At 37.4% G+C, this 13,141-nt stretch overlaps 1 pseudogene; it reads left to right on the top strand.

Moving 5' to 3' along the window:
- Nucleotides 1-2,308: 2,308 nt before the first annotated feature.
- Nucleotides 2,309-11,341, top strand: LOC100443492 (importin subunit alpha-8-like; annotated as a pseudogene).
- The last annotated feature ends 1,800 nt before the right edge of the window (nt 11,342-13,141 follow it).

Raw genomic sequence — 13,141 nt, 5'->3', positions numbered from 1 at the left:
AACTATGCCCAAGGCTGGTGGGATCATAGGTGCACCGGTGGCCTCTCTTCTGTTGGGGACTGGAAGCAGGGACAGCTCCTTTAGAAGGAACTACATTGGCCAGTTCAGAGCACTACATCCGTTGCCTGCCCAGAACCCAGGGTCCTTCTTCCTCTTCTTTATGTCCTACACCCATCTGCATCCTGTTGACCGCATCTATTGAACATCTCTTGAACTCTCCACTGGCAGCTAATAGATGATTTTTATAGAAAATTTGGAGAACACGAAAAACTACAAGGAGAAAAAAATACCCTACCTCCCACATACATAGTTCCAGAGCTGCCCACTCCCAACATGGCCTGTCTGACATTTACAAATACAAATATGCTCATCATCTGCTAATAGAAAGACATTCCAAAGTCATGACCAGTTGTAGCGCCAGGAAAAATGTCAAGGACCACTTCAAAAGCTGCTTGCCTATCTCGGAGTCCAGAGTTTTCTGTGGTGTCTAGCCTATATCTTTGTTCTCCTTTTTCCGTGCTCCCATTCAGAGCTATTTCTTACCATTTTATGGGCTCAGAATGACCACTGCTAAACATCAAAGCACCCTGAATACAACAAATGAAAAGTAAAGAATATTTATAATAACTATTTTTATTGGCATACAAAGGGAACATAAAATCTATCTTTTCCTCCTGAAACTCAAGAGTTACATATGTGTGATCAAGCAGTATTTACAAATTTGTAGTCTGCATTTTTCCCTTGTATTATAATTTTTGTTGTCATTATAATCTTTAAAATCATGAAAAGAAAATGTAAAGTGAAATATCTAAGAGCTAGAGCAATATGTTCATTTTTCCTCATCACTTTACTATTAATAAAAAAAATTATTTTTAAGTTGAATTACCCAGCAAATAAATTAACCCAATTATAACTTTACTAATCACTTCTTTTATTTAATTTTTCTCAATTAAAATAGAATTATTAATTTAAAAAAATTTATGGGTAAGCTTGGTGGACTGAGTATAATTGTTTTTTCCTTGTTACCTTCTAAAATCCCACTAAAATAAAAGGAAAAGGAATTTAAAACTATAAATCCACAAAAAAGAGAAATAATGACAGCATATAAGAGATGTCAACAAAATCTAGAAACTGAAAAGCAATAAATGAGAAGCAGCCTCATAGACCAAAGAGAGATGAAGCTTGAGTCTATAATAGGATATCTAATAAGAAGTAAGCTAATTATATGCCAAACAGTTAAGAAGTTACAGAACCTTGAAAATTCTCAAGAATTGAATAAACCAGATATCACTGAGTCCAACAGTTTAAGTTGGTCTGAAAGCAAGAGGATTTTCTGACAATCTTTATAAGGAATAGATAGGACCCCATTGAACTCCACCAGCCCACTCAGTCAGAGCATGAAGAAGAACAGGTGCCTGAATACAGATGAATCTGGAGGGCATGATCCTAAATCAGGCACAGAATGACAAATACCACATGATTTCACTTATAGGAATCTAAAAAGTTGAGCTCATAGAAGCAGAGTAGAGTAGTAGTTACGAGGGGCTAGGAGTGTGGAGAGAGAAGGGTTTAGAGAGATGTTGGTCAAAGAATATAAAATTTCAGTTAGGAAGAATGAGTTCAAGAGCTCTATTGTACAACATTGTGACTATAATAAATAACAATATATTGTATACTTGATTACTAATTTTAAGCAGATTTTAAGTGTTCCCATTGCACACAAAAATGCATGTGAGAAATGCACATGTTAATTATCTAAATTTAGCCATTCCACAATGTACATGTATTTCAAAACATATTGTATACATAAATATATATAATTTTATTTGTTAATTAAAAATTAATAATAATAAAAATATTGTATTGGCAGGCCTAGTCAGTATCAATATAAGAAAAATAAATTTAAGGCATTAGACTGGGGGCAAAAATCAGTGAGATAATAAAGCATTACCTGCATAAAAACAGAAGTCAATTAAAAAAGGGACATTTCAAGAAAAGAAGCTTTTTAAAATTAAAGTACGGATATATACTTTTTAAATTAAATCCCACAATTAGAAGATGAAGTTAAGGAAATCTAGAAAGTAAAAGCAAAAAAGACAAAGAGATGGAAAATAGAGGTAGGAAAAAAATAAAGTTAGAGGAAGTTCAGCATCCAATTTAATTATTAAGAGTTCCAGAAAAAGAAAACAGAAGAAATGGGCAAGAGAATATCTTCAAAAAATAGCACGCATACAAAAACATCCCAGACCTGAAGGACATGAGCGCCAGTTTGAAAAGGTCCACACAGTACACAACAAAATGAATAAAAATGACTCTCACCAAGGCACATTACGGTAATACTTCAGCACGCAGGGGAGAAAAAAAAGACCTAAAATTTTCAGATAGAAGAAAATGGTTCGCATCAGTGTATCATTAGACATCTCAAAGAACCATCATTCTCAGCAAACTATCTCAAGGACAAAAAACCAAACACCGCATGTTCTCACTCATAGGTGGGAATTGAACAATGAGAACGCTTGGACACAGGAAGGGGAACATCACACACTGGGGCCTGTTGTGGGGTTGGGGGAGGGGGAAGGGATAGCATTAGGAGATATACCTAATGTTAAATGACGAGTTAATGGGTGCAGCACACCAACATGGCACATGTATACACATGTAACAAACCACGTTGTGCACATGTATCCTAAAACTTAAAGTATAATAAAAAAAAAAGAGACATATTGTTGCTATAAGATTAATGATGGCCAAAAGGCCCTCTCAAATACCTCACAGGGTCTACACTATATGTTCACCTAGCAGTGTGGTGCAACCTGGCCTAAGATTTCCAACCACAGCCTGGGAATTACTGGGTCAGTATGACAATGAGACCTAAAAATGCTGGTTGCCCTAGGGACAAGACCACTCAACATAGATGCAACCTTAAAACAATGCTTACCCTCACAAGAATAGCTAATACTTCCTTTATGAAAGAAACACCTGGCAACTGACCTGGACTGAATAGTATGAAAAAGGAGAAAGAATCCCCCAACTCTGAGAATGGTCCCCAGATGGAGACTCTCCCAGTCATCTGACTCCTGACTCTATCTGGCCCATGCCACCATGGGCTATCTGTCTTGTAAGAGCACTTCCAGAATAAACTGCCCAAACATCAGACAATGTCTAAGACTCGTCTTTGGAAGCTAGAAGAGACTTATGTCTTCAAAATATTGAGGGAAAAATATTTTCAACCTGAAATTCTGTGCCCAACTAAACTACCCATCATGAATAATAAAGAAAGTTACTATAAATTATGCTCTATCAAAACCAAGAATAAGATAGGGGATAGAGGAAACAGGAGATTCAAATAGGTGACAGGCAAAAAGAATTCCCTGGATGGTGCTAAAGGGAAGACCCAGCATAATAGCTGAGGGCTCAGCCTTCAGAGCAACCAGTTCTGCCTAGAGAATAGAGGGCATCAGAGGCAAAGTCACCAGGAGAAAAAATTAATTGATAGATTACCTGATGTGTTTGATTGTTTTGATAAGTAATTCATTGATCTGTTGGAGTATTTAGGGAGTAAAAATTGGTGACAGGTACATAGAAAATCAAGCAAACAATTTTAAACTTCAGAGTAAAAAAAATTATCTTTAAAAAATTGGAATGTGTATTTAGTAAAATTCAGAACCTTTAAGGATGAAAAAAAAAATCACTCAACAAAGCAGGAATAGAAGAAAACTACCCCAACACAATAAAGGCCACATAGGAAAAGTCCACAGCTATCATAGTCAAGGTGAAAGACTGAAAGCTTTCCTGCAAGATCAGGAAATAGACAAGAATGCTCACTTTCAACACTTCTATTCAACATAGTACTAGAAGTCTTAGCCAGAACAATTAGTCAAGAAAAAGAAATAAAAGGCATCCAAAAAGAAGAATTAAAATTATCTCTATTCATAAACAACAGAATCTTGTATGTAGAAAATCTAAAGGATTCCACAAAAAAACCTGTTAGAAATAATAAACAAACTCAACAAGTTACAGGATTCAAAATCAAAACACAAAAAAATTAGCTATATTTCTACACACTAATAATGAATAATCTGAAAAGGAAATTAAGAAAATAATTCCATTTATGATAGAATCAAAAAGAATAAAATATTCGGAGTAAGCAAGCCAAAAGACTTGCACACTGAAAATTACAAAATGTCACTGAAAGATATTAAGGCAGACACAAATAAATGGAAAGATATCCTGTGTTTATGGATTGGAAGACTTAATATAATAAGATGTCAATACTCTACAAAGCGATCTACAGATTCAGTGCAATTCCTATCAAAATCCCAATTTTTTTTGCAGAAATAGAAAAGCCCAGCAAAGGAATTGAATAGATATTTCTCCAAATAAGATATACAAATGGCCACTAAGCATATGAAAAGATGCTCAATGCCATTAATAATTTTGGAAATGAAAATAAATCAAAGCCACAATGAGGTATTGCCTCCCACCCATTAGAATGGCTGCTATTGAAAAAAACAAGAAAATAGATATTGGTGAGGATGTGGAGACATTTGAACTCTTGTGAACTTTTGGTGGTAAAATGATACAGCTGCTATGAAAAACAGTATGATGGTTCCTCAAAAAATTAAAAACAGAAATACCATATAAATCAGAAACTCTAATTGTGGATATTTAGTGAACAGATTTGCAATTAAGGTCTCAGAGATATTTATACACCCATGTTCATAACAGCATTATTCACGATAACCAAAAAGTAAAAGCAATCCAAACATCCATTGATGGATGAATGGATAAACTAAATATGGTATGTAATACAATGAAATATTATTAAGCCTTAGAGAGGAAGGAAATTCTGACACATGCTACAACATGTATGAATCTTGAAGACATTAATTAAGTAAAAATAAGTCAGTTCCAAAAAGGTAAAAATCATATGACTCAACTTGTATGAGATATCTCTAGGGAAGTCAAACTCAAAAAAAAAATAGAAAGTAGAATGGTGGTTCCCGGGGCTCGGGGGAGGGGAAAACAGGAAGTCGTTTAATAGGTATGAAAAAATTCTGGAGATTGGTTGCACAACAAACTGAATATACTTAAGCTACTGAAGCATACACTTAAAAATGATTAAGATGGTAAGTTTTATATTATGTGCATTTTACTGCATTAAAGCAACTTCTATTTTGAGACACGGTCTCACTGTCATCCAGGCTGAAGTGCAAGTGGCATGATCACAGCTCACTGCAGCCTTGACCTCTCAGGCTCATGCAATCCTCCCACAACAACCTCTCAAGTAGCTGGGACCACAGGCATATGTCACCATGCCTGGCTAATTTTTTTATTATTATTATTTCTTGTAGAAACAGGATCTCACTATGTTGCCCAGGCTGGTCTCAAACTTTTGGGCACAAGCAGTCCTCCTGCCTTGGCCTCCCAAAATACTGGGATTACAGGCATGAGCCACTGCACCTAGCTAAAACAACATTTTAATATACTATATTACATGATTCAGCTGTGGACAACATCTACATACGTACTTATAATAATTTAGCACTCATTATTTTTAGACAAAAATTTGCAACATAAATATTTGCAAGATAGAGGAAGTTTAGAGTTGGGTAAGAGAGGAGTAGTGGAGGAGAACCAAATTTTCTATGTCAGGAATTCAATAATAGATAATGTCTAAAATTGGAAAATCAATATGGGGAAACATAAACACATTATTCAGAAATAGAGGATAAACACCTGTGCTAGTCTTAGTGTGATTGGCCTCAGCTCTGTTTTATCCTTTTCCTGCTCTCTTCTAATAAGGGTGTTATCTGTTGTCTGCATGCTATATTCCCCAAATTGTCATGTCTATTGGAGACAGCCAGTTTGACTAATGGGAAACACTGTCAAGAAACTGAATGTGAAGAGGAAAAGACAGGATATTTTCCTCCAGCTCCTGACAGACAAGCTTCTATGGTCCTAGGTTCTGCAAGATTAACCTAGCTACTGGGCTTACCAGTATCTCTTCTCTTTTTCCCTCCAGCCTAATCTATCTAATGTTGCTAGTCTCTGAGTTGCTCACCAATCCGTTTGGCTTCTCAGCTTTTCCACGACTAATGCCTGCATAAAAGCTTATTGCAAGAGTTTTGTTTCTGCCTAGTATTTAGCTGGGAAGGTATCATTCCTGCCCCAAGTACAAGAAAAAAGTATGAACTACAGAATCAGAATATTTCTTAATCTCATTAGAGAGCTGATATAAAGAGCAACCAAATAGACTGAAAGCCAAGGAAAGACAGGAGCCTCCAAGATGATAGAAGCATTGGCTTAATTGTGGGGGAAGAGACACTGAGCATCATCAAAGTGGGTAAGATGAATTCAGTTAAAAATTTTAAGTTACTAGGCCTCGTTTGGGCTAGTGGGACATCATAGAGCCCCCGGGAGTTTCAGACATGAGGGAAGTTTATGTCCACTTGCAGTTCTTCTCCACACACCTCCAATGGGGGTGTGTGGAGAAGAACTACAAGTGGACATGAGAAATATTTGGGGCAGGGTGGGAGAAGAGGGCCTCCATCAGTAGAGTGAAAAAGGCACAAAACCCATCTGGCTCCTCTTCTGTGGAACAAAGGCCTTAAGTCACTGAGGGAAAGGTAGCAAACCCTGTCACCCACAGTACAAGTTGATAAGCAAAGGATGCACATTCAAGAATCAAAAATAACCTTTAAAAACACAAAAGCAAAAACCTAAGTATAACTAATAAGTAATAGTGGAGATAAACAGAAGTATTATAAAATGCTCAACTGACCCCCACCCCCAAACAAAAATAAGAGGAAAAAAAAGGAACAAAGAACAGTTGGGGCAAATACAAAACAGGTATCAAAGTAGTAGTTTTAAATACAACCATAGCAATAATCACATTAAATGTAAATGGTCTGAACTTTCTAATTAAAAGAATTAAAAGGCAGAAATTACCAGAGTGGACTACAAGATGTGGATTACAGATAAAAGGACAAAATAAGATATACTCTGCAAAAATTCATTGTAAAATAAAACTGGAATGGATAACAACAGACAAAGTATAGTTCAGAACAAGGAATATTACCAGGAATAGGAGGTAAATTTCATAATGATAAAGGGGTAAACTTATCAAAAAGATATAACAGTTCTAAATGTGTGTGCATCCTGTAACAGAGATTCAAAATATCCAAGGAAAAAGCTGATAGAACTGAAAGGAAAAATAAATCCACAAATACAACTGGGAGCTTCAACAGTTTTTTTTTCATTAATTAATAAAACAAATACACAAAAAAATCAGTACAGACATAGAAGACTGCAAAAATACAACCAACTGGACCCAATTGATAAATGTATAGAATATATCATTCAAAAAAAGAATAAACATCCTTTTCAAGTGCACTCACAATAGTCACCAAAATAGATCATTTTCTGGGCCCTAAGGAAATTTAATCAGATGGAAATCATATACAGTATGTTCTGTTACAAGATAATTAAATTAGAAATCAGTAACAGGAAGATATAAGGAAAATTCCCATTTAGAAATTAAACAATATACTTCTTAATAATGCATGGGTCAAAGAAAACATCAGAAAGAAAATTAGAAAATATTTTAAATGGAATGGTAATGGTAACATCAAAATGTGTGGGATAAGACTAAAGCAGAGCTTACTGCATAATGTATAGCCTTAAGTACTTAATATTAGAGAAGACTTAAACAAGCAAAAATTATAAAATTTCCAGGAGAAAACATGGAAGAAAATCTTTACACTCTTGATATAGCAAAATTTCCTAGGTGGGAAAGAAGAAGCATGAACCATTTAAATAATTAACAAATTAGACTTCATCAAAATTTTAAAATTCTGCTTTCTTTAATTTTATTTAAAGTTCCAGGATACCTGTACAGGACGTGCAGTTTTGCTACATAGGTAAACATGTGCCATGGTGGTTTGCTGCACCTATCAACCCATCACCTAAATATTAAGCCCCACATTCACTAGCTATTTATCCTGATGTTCTTCCTCCCCTCGCTCCCCTACAGACCCCAGTGTGTATTGTTCCCCTCGCTGTGTCCATGTGTTCTCATTGCTCAGCTCCCATTTATAGGTGAAAACATGAGGTGTCTGGTTTTCTGTTCCTGTGTTAGTTTGCTGAGGATAATGGCTTCCAGCTCCATCCACATCCATGCAAAGGACATGATCTTATTCCTTTGTATGGCTGCATAGTATTCCATGGTGTATATGTCCCACATTTACTTCATCCAGTCTATCACTGATGGGCATTTGGGTTGATTCCATGTCTTTGCTATTGTGAATAGTGTTGCAATGAACATACACATGCATGTATCTTTATAATAGAATTATTTATATTCCTTTGGGTAGATAACCAGTAATAGGATTACTGGGTCAAATGGTATTTCTAGTTCTAGGTCTTTGAGAAATCGTCACATTGTCTTCCACAATGGTTGAACTAATTTACATTCCCATCAACAGTGTAAAAGTGTTCCTGTTTCTCCACAGCTTTGCCAGCATCTGTTGTTTCTTGACTTTTTAATAATTGCCATTCTGAATAGTGTGAGGTGGTATCTCATTATGGCTTTGATTTGCATTTCTCTAATGATCAGTGATGTTGAGATTTTTTTCATGTTTGCTGGCTGCATAAATGTCTTCTTTTTAGAAGTGTCTTTTCATATCCTTTTCTAGTTTTTGATGAGGTTGTTTGTTTTTTCTCATAAATTTGTTTGAGTTCCTTGTAGATTCTGGATATTAGACCTTTGTCAAATGGATAGATTGCAAAAATTTTCTCCCATTCCGTAGGTTGTCTTTTCACTCTGATGATAGTTTCTTTTGCTGTGCAGAAGCTCTTTAGTTTAATTAGATTCCATTTGTCAATTTTCACTTTTGTTGCAATTGCTTTTGATGTTTTTGTCATGAAATTTTGCCCATGCCTATGTCCTGAATGGTATTGCCTAGATTTTCTCCTAGGGTTTTTATAGTTTTGGGTTTTACATTTGTCTTTAATCCATCTTGAGTTAACTTTTGTATAAGACGTAAGGAAGGAGTCCAGTTTCAGTTTTCTGCATATGGATAACCAGTTTTCCTAGCACCATTTACTGAATAGGGAATCCTTTTCCCATTGCTTGTTTTTGTCAGGTTTGTCAAAGATCAGATGGATGCACATGTGTGGTCTTATTTCTGAGATCTCTATTCCGTTCCATTGGTCTATTTGTCTGACCCCACAGAAATACAAACAACCATCAGAGAATAAACACTTCTACACAAATAAACTAGAAAATCTGAAGAAATGGAGAAATTCCTGGACACATGCACCCTCCCAAGACTAAACTAGGAAGAAGTCGAAGCCCTGAATAAACCAATAACAAGTTCTGAAACTGTGGCAGTAGTTCATAGCCTACCAACCAAAACAAGCCCAGGACCAGACAGATTCACAGCCGAATTCTAACTGAACAAAGAGGAGCTGCTACCATTCCTTCTGAAACTATTCCATATAATTTAAAAGGATGGACTTCTCCCTAACTCATTTTACAAGGCCAGCATCATCCTGATACCAAAACATGGCAGAGATACAACAAAAAAAGGAAACTTAAGGCCAATATTCCTGAGGAACACTGATGCAAAATTCTTCAATAAAATACTGGCAAACCAAATCCAGCAGCACATCAAAAAGCTTATGCACCACAATCAAGTCGACTTCATCCCTAGAATGCAAGGCTGGTTCAACATACACCAATCAATAAACGTAATTTATCACCTAAACAGAACCAATGATAAAAAGCAACCTTAGACGCTCCAGAAAAGAGGCTGAGAAAATTTAAGTACTGAGGCAAAGATGCATCTCTGAGGCGACAGCAGAGGACAGCGGTCAGCCTGGAGCTCCGAAAGGCCAAGAAAGATGAACAGATCTTAAAGAGAAGGAATATCACCAGCTTCTACCCTGACACGGCTTCCGAAAAACCAGCCAAAGGGGTGGCAATCAGCTTCACTCTGGGTGAAATAATCAAAGGTGTGAATAGCTCAGATTCAGTCCTATGTTTCCAGGCCACCCAGACAGCCAGGAAAATGCTATCCCAGGAAAAGAACCCCCCTCTGAAAGTGATCAATGAAGTGGGCCTCATTCCCAGGATGGTGGAGTTCCTGAAGTCATCACTTTACCTCTGCTTGCAGTTTGAGGCCACCTGGGCCCTGACCAACATTGCTTCAGGGACTTCCGAGCAGATTTGAGCCGTGGTAGAAGGGGGACCCATCCAGCCCTTGATCAAGCTCCTGTCTTCCCCCAATGTGGCTGTGTGTGAACAGGCAATGTGGGCTCTTGGTAATATACCTGGTGATGGCCTGGAGTTTAGAGATAATGTCATCTCAAGCAATGCCATCCCACATCTGCTGGCCTTGATTTCACCCACCCTACCAATCACATTTCTGCGGAACATCACGTGGACCTTGTCGAACCTATGCCGAAAAAAGACCCCGTACTCTTGCGAAACTGCAGTGAAGCAGATGCTGCGTGCCCTCTTACTCCTGCAGCGCCACGACAGCGAGGTTGTCTCGGAAGCCTGCTGGTCACTGTCCTACCTCACCGACGGCTGCAAAGAGCTCATCAGCCAAGTGGATGACACAGGGGTCCTGCTCAGGCTGGTAGCCCTCATGACCATCTCAGAACTCAATGTCTGGACCCCTTCTCTCCCGTACCATGGGGAACACTATCACAGGCACAGATGAACAGAAGCAGATGGCCATTGACGCAGGCATGCTGAACGTGCTGCCCCAGTTCCTGCAGCACAACAAGCCCTCCATCCAGGAGGCGGCCTGGGCCCTGAGCAACGTGGCGGCAGGGCCCTCTCACCACACCCAGCAGCTGCTTGTCTACAACCTCTTGCCTCCCGTGGTGGCTCTGCTAAAAAAAAAATGGAGAATTTAAAGTCCAGAAAGAGGCTGTCTGGACGGTGGCTAACTTTGCAATGTGGGTCACCGTGGATAAGCTGATCCCCTATTCTGGGGTCCTGGAGCCACTGGTGAATCTGCTCATTGCCCCAGATGTTAAAATTGTTCTCATCATCCTCGATGTAATCTCTTGCATCCTCCAGTCGTCAGAGAAACGGTCTGAGAAGGAAATCCTATGTTTTCTGATAGAAGAACTTGGTAGGATCGATAGAATTGAGGCTTTACAACTGCATGAGAACTGTCAGATTGGCCAGTCTGCTTTGAACATCATTAAGAAGCACTTTGGTGAGGAAGAAGATGAGACCCTAACATTACTGAGCCAAGTCCTAGACCAAGATTGTGAATTTATAGATTGTGAATGCTTAGCAAAAAATAGCCAAGCTCTGTAACTCCTACACCAACAGCCCAATGCTAAAGGATAACTTCTTTAAGCAGCAGTAGTCCTATATCTTAGTGGATCCCAAATGTAAAGCTTTCAAAACTTAACATTAATAAAATGTTCAACACTTTCAAAAAAATTATCTCAATAGATGCAGAAAAGACCTTCAATAAAATTCAATTTATGCTAAAAACTCTCAATAAACTAGGTATTGATGGAACATATTTCAAAATAATAAGAGCCATTTATGACGGACCCACAGCCAACATCATACTGAATGGGCAAAAGCTGGAAGCATTCCTTTTGAAAACTGGCACAAGACAAGGATGCCCTCTCTCACCACTCCTGTTCAACATAGTATTGGAAGTTCTGGCCAGGGCAATCAGGCAAGAGAAAGAAATAAACTGTATTCAAATGGGAAAAGAGGAGGTCAAATTGTTTCTGTTTGCAGATAACATGATTGTATATCTAGAAATCCCCATCATCTTAGCCCAAAACTCCTTAAGCTGATAAGCAACTTCAGCAAACTCTCAGGATACAAAATCAATGTGCCAAATTAACAAGCATTCCTATATACCAACAGCAGACAAGCAGAGAGCCAAGTCATGGGTGAACTCCCATTCACAATTGTTACAAAGAGAATAAAATACCTAGGAATACAGCTCACAAGAGAATGTGGAGGACCTCTTCAAGGAGAACTACAAACCACTGTTCAAGAAAATAAGAGAGGACACAAACAAATGGAAGAACATTCCATGCTCGTGGACTGGAAGAGTGAAATGGCCCTACTGCCCAAAGTAATTTATGGATTCAATGCTATTCCCATCAAACTACCATTTACATTCTTCACAGAAATAGAAAAAACTAGTTTAAAATCCATATGGAACAAAAAAGAGCCTATATAGCCAAGACCATCCTAAGCAAAAAAAAAAAAAACACACACACAAAGCTAGAGGCATCACACTACCCGACTTCAAATTCTGCTTTTCTAAAGATGCCATTAAGAAAACAAAGTGGTAAACCATGGACTGGAAGAAAAAATTCACAATACGTACATCTGACAGAGCATTTGTTTCCAGAATATATAAAGAACTCTCAAACTCAATTACAAGATGACAACTCAAGCCAAAATTTGGCAAAATGTTTGAAAAGATTCTTCACAATAGAAGATACACAAATGGCCAAGAAGCACATGAAAATATGCTCAACATTACTAGTCATCAGATAAATGCAAATTAGAACTACACTGAGATTTGCTATACTCTCACAAAACAGTTAAGAGTAAAAATATTGACATTACCAAACATTGGAGAATATGTGGAACAACTAAAATTCTATTCATTGCTGGTGGAAATGCAAAATTGTACGATGACTTTGGAAAACAGTGTAACAATCTAAGATTAAACCTACTCTTATCATAAGACCTAGAATTTCACTTCTAGGTATTTACTCAATTCTTTGTCCACACAAAGAATTGTACATGAAAGTTCATAGAAGCTCCATTCATAATAGCTGAAAACTGGAAACAATCCAAATGTCTATCAAATGAGAATGGATAAACAAGTTGATCTAGTCCTGCACCAGTGCCATCAGGTCTTAATAACTACACTTTATATTATGTGTTAATACCTTGTCTGGCCAGTCTGCAATGCTTTCTACTTTTTCAGAATGTTTTTTGTGAATTCCTGCATTCCAAAGTAACTTTGAATAATTGTTTCAATCTCCTAAAACTCTTGTAAGTATTAATTTAAAGAGAATACATCTTATACAAGATTGAATTTACCTATACAGAGATAAGGCATCATCTCCG

This window comes from Pongo abelii, chromosome 4 (genome assembly GCF_028885655.2).
Source record: "Pongo abelii isolate AG06213 chromosome 4, NHGRI_mPonAbe1-v2.0_pri, whole genome shotgun sequence".
Classification (NCBI taxonomy): Eukaryota; Metazoa; Chordata; class Mammalia; order Primates; family Hominidae; genus Pongo; species Pongo abelii.
Note: the sequence above shows the minus strand (reverse complement) of the source record. Positions and strands in the feature narration are given on the sequence as shown.